The following is a 4,801-nucleotide window of genomic DNA, read 5'->3' as shown; positions in this document are numbered from 1 at the left end:
TCCGTAGGTTCCGTAGCTTCTGAAGAAAGTTCAAGTAAGAAATGCAGGGGTCACATCACTGAAAGCATTCCATGTTGTGATTTTTTTCTCCTTTGAGGCAGAACAAAAAGAAACAGTATCACATCCTGTTAGAGCATGGAAGATCAACAGTGCGTCAACGATGTCTGCTGGATGACTGTTATTTCGTGGGCTACAATATGAAGATAATGCTTTCCTGAGTCAAATAAAATCCAAAGATTTTAAAATTTCAGCTCCCCAGCGAAGTGGATGGCGAGCACAACCACATCAGTGTCCGCGGTTCTTATGAAATTTCATAACTCCCTTGCTGAATGCAATCTTTGGCATAGAGAAATAATAGGTTTGTCAGATTCTTCTTGTTTTCAAAAATCAATGGCAGACATATCGGGTGCAGTTGACGTGCTGATGGCTTTCCTTTGACAAGTTGTGACTACAATGTTTCCCCTGTATGAAGGCAATAATTGGAATACGTTATCTTTATTTGCATTGTTTCGGAGGAACCCTGCCCAATTCACCTTGATGTCACTTTTGAGCTTTGACCATGTCCACCTTTCAGTCGCGGGGATGATTTTAAACTATCAAGAATATAATATTGATCTCATACCACATCTCGTCTTTGCACTAAGTCAATTTGATAGATGATACATGAAAGGAAAACACTATCTGCAAATTCCTGAAAGATGCGCGATGCATCAGTGGATGGACGATAAATGGACCAACAAGCAGTTTTGTCCCTTTAGATGACCTGCCAACTGACTGTGTAGAGTCATTCTCTATCTGATCAATGTTAAATGGATCTACTAATGATTTGTCAATGATAGGCTCGTCGCCATCCAAATAACTATGAATTTGCTCTACATCAAAACATTATTCGTCTTCGCGTAAAAGCTCTGAGTGATGGTGATCATCCTCCTTCCCGAGGTAGAGAACGTGTCCTGCGGCTCCTGTCCACCTACTCTCGCTAATGCCTAAAATATCTCAGTCATAACGTCGCATTTCAGCAGTAGCTTGTGCCAACTTGCTGGCACTAAGCATTGTTCGTACATTGCAAAATCATGTTTTCGTCTTTGTTTTTGCGGTAAACAGAGATAATCTCATCTTCCTTGCGTCTTTCATCACTGCCGTTCATAGAAGCCTCTTCCGATGGCACTGTGAGTTCATTCTATTTTCCTTTGTTGCTGTTTCTGTAACAATGTTTTTCCCTAGGATGGGGTTTTTAGCCCCAGACTTGAAAGACAAGGAATTATTTTAGAGATTTACTCCTTGGCTTGTTGTTCTCCAGAGCTAAAGAGCCATTCTCATCCTTGCTTTTATTTTGGAGGGTGCCTCTCCTAGGCTGGTTGCTCTCTCTCTCTCTCTCTCTCTCTCTCTCTCTCTCTCTCTCTCTCTCTCTCTCTCTCTCTCTCTCTCTCTCGAGCTATAGAGTCCTTCCTATACTTGTTTAATTTGGAGTGACCTTCTCCTAGATTGATTGCGATCCTTGGCTTACTAACTCTATCTACCCGAATGATCTACATAACTCTAGGCTAAATTTGTTCTAGATCTCACGCTAGATCTAGATCTTGTTCTAGACGGCCTGCTAACAGTTAATACTTTCTTATCATAAACCTGAAGCTTTTCTTAACATTGGTGACTATATTTTTAAAAACATAGACAATTCTTACCTTGTCTAAATCCTCAAATCCACACTGAATTGATGATAAGACCGGTACTAAGCACTAACTTATCAAAATATTTCCTGCCATTTAGCCCGTTCCGTCCACTTGACTATCTATTTTTAGTCAACGAAAAGACATGCCAAACAATCCTTAATTCCATTGCTACCTTTAGTATAATATGCAAAACAGAGGAACGTAAGTCAGTTCCACATTTAGTGAGTATTCACCACAATAATGTTACACATTGATGAAGAAATTACATCGCAACACCTTATGACACTATGCATTTTTCAATCATCTGTTAAATTTGTGACTGATGCTCAGGATCTGTGGGTTGTTTGCTTTGGTTGAAAAGTAAGTACTCAAAGTGGCTTCGGGTCGTTTGTTTACGATTATCGATTGATATCAGGGGCAAAATATACTTAATTTTAAATTTTCGAGTCAAAAATAAACCACCGAAATTTGTATTCAACTAGAAATTTTAATAAAATACCCGATAATTGACGTAATTTTCAATAGTGTATGCATTGTATGTTGATTGAATAACCCGAGACTCATACTATAATATGGTTGTAGTAATTAAAAAAAGGAATCCATGTCAATAGTTTGACATGCGTAGCAACAAGAGGTCACGGAAGAATCATCAATTGGAACAATTAATTTTTTGTATTCATTGAATAACATGAGACTCATGCACGATAATAGTTTTAAAAGGCATTCATGTTAATAGATTGACAGGCATAGCAACAAGAGGTCACGGAGGAATCTTCAATTGGAACAATCAATTTCCAAGAAACTAGGTCTGTCGTCCATTCCTTTTCTTGTCCTTGTTAACAAAAACTACGTCGCAATCGCGCGGAACTGATGTATGGTAAGCCTTTAGTCCCTTCAAAAATAGATGTTTAAATCGCTGTATTTCTTTTAATGGAAAGAAACAAGCTTGCCTCTATTAAAGTTCTTTATCAGGAGATTAAACTGCTTACATTACATTTGCTTAATCACTTTAACTAAAAAGTGCAAAGTAAAAACATTTACCGTAAGCACTATGTTATGGGACTGAGCTCCCAAGGAATGAAAGGGTAACACTTAACAGAACACGGGAAAAACGTGGGAGAACAGCAGCTGGATGCATGAAAAGGTAGGGGCTGGCCTTGACCAGCTTGTTTACACGTGGATGCCCAGAGCAGACGATGGAGCACACCCTTAGAGATTGCCAGGATGGGCACAGCTGTTTATTGATCATGATCTATGAGTTTGTTCCCCAGATGCTTTAGAGTGGGTTCGGTGTTGGAGCGACAAGCAATGATGGTGTTGATGATGATGAAAATGATGAAGATGATGATGATGATGATGATGATGATGATGATGATGATGATGATGATGATGATGATAATGATAATGATTATTATTTAGTATTATTATCATTATTAATTATTATTATTATTGTTATTATTATTATTATCATCATCATTATTATTATTATTATTATTATTATTATTATTATTATTATTATTATTATTATTATATTATTATATATTATTAATTATTATTATTATTATTATTATTATTATTATTATTATTATTATTATTATTATTATTATTATTACAATTACTACTATATTTTTACTACTATCATTAGTATTATTATTTTTATTTTTATTATCATTTATTATTATTATTATTATTATTATTATTTATTATTATTATTATTATTATTATTATTATTAATATTAATATTATTAATTGGTCACTCACCAGCATGTTATCGCATCTGGAAACAAGCTGGATCATTCATGATAGGCTAGCAATATTAAAAATTAAGAACAACATATCGACAATCATAATCAACGCTTTTATGTCCATGTATCAACAGTAATCGACGCTGATTAGAGAGATAAAAATTATGATGAAATGGAAAACCCCAGAAACAAACATAGAAAAGAATACTGGTGAGGATTTAAACTCAAAAATAGGCCAGAAATCAGAAGGTGAATGCTGTTTAGGCAACTCTTCAAAAGACAAAAAAATGATAATGGTCAACGCCTTATTGATTTTTGCACAGAAAACCGAATGTTTATTGCCATATAACCACATAGGAAGGATCAATGGATGTGGATGACAATATCGTAAAGATTTATAGCCTAATTGACTTTGTTATAGTCCCAGAACGTTACAAAAACACATTAACAATGCAAGGACATATTCTGGAACAAACGTGAATACTACCACAGACTGCTAGTAACCACTTTCAAGCAGTCAGTTAGTAAAATAAGATTATTCAAGTGCAGATCAAAACCAGCAACAGATTTTACTAGCCTAATAAATGATGAAGATATACGTAATGCATTCAAAAAGAATCTGACAAACAAACTTGAGCTTATCAATTCGGAAACAAACCCTGCGCTACAATACCAGAAATTGATTGACACTATCATTTCGGTCAGAGACGAAACTCTTCCAAAGACAACGAACTTCAAAAGGAGTTTCTGTCAAATCCTCCAACAACTTTCGGAAGAACAAAAGCAACTTAAACTCAATATTAATAGTTGCCAAGATGAATAACTAAAACAAAAAAGGAAAGCACAAAGAAATCAAGTGATGCATAAAACCAAAGTAAAATCTATTGTCAAGTATAAAAGCAAAGTCGACAACATAGCAATGGAAATAGAAACAGCCCAATGCAGCATGAAAATATTCAAAGCTGTTAAAAACATTAAACATAAACAAAAAAAAGTCGTCTTATAATATCTGATGATGTCAAACAAATAGATATTCTCCTCTACCCTACAGTTGTATTGTATCCAATGAATTATGAACAAAAAATATGTTTATAATAGTATCTGATAAAATATTACTGTTTGACAGCTTTCAATTATAATTTCGCACTCACGTTGGGTTGCGAATGTAACAGTCAAGAAGTGGCAACAATAATTTATTTGCCTCTCTCTTTTTATGAATCCCGCTCAGGCAGTGGAATTTTCCGCGTCGATTAGGCATTAGGCATTCAAACATACCAGGTAGACTGAAGTGGGCGGAGTAATGAAAGCAATGCTGTCTTTTGAAACACTATAATTGGAAGGTTACACCACTATAGTAGTAGTAGTAGTAGTAGTAGTAGTAGTAGT

At 35.1% G+C, this 4,801-nt stretch overlaps 1 protein-coding gene across 3 annotated transcripts in view; it reads right to left on the bottom strand.

Moving 5' to 3' along the window:
- The window catches only part of LOC144977230 (sodium- and chloride-dependent GABA transporter 2-like), an 87,020-nt gene extending 82,431 nt beyond the window's left edge, over positions 1 to 4,589 (bottom strand). The window contains exon 1 of one of the 3 annotated variants that reach the window (XM_078922231.1): positions 4,567 to 4,589. The gene's annotated coding sequence lies outside the window, so the exon portion shown is untranslated. Of the gene's footprint in view, positions 1 to 4,531 lie in introns of all 3 variants that reach the window. The other 2 variants (XM_078922232.1, XM_078922230.1) reach the window with 2 other exon arrangements.
- Positions 4,590 to 4,801: the final 212 nt, after the last annotated feature.

The sequence above is a fragment of the Berghia stephanieae genome, chromosome 7, assembly GCF_034508935.2.
Source record: "Berghia stephanieae isolate SIO BIC M18660-M18661 chromosome 7, UCSD_Bste_1.3, whole genome shotgun sequence".
Classification (NCBI taxonomy): Eukaryota; Metazoa; Mollusca; class Gastropoda; order Nudibranchia; family Aeolidiidae; genus Berghia; species Berghia stephanieae.
This window is presented reverse-complemented; position numbering and strand designations above follow the sequence as displayed.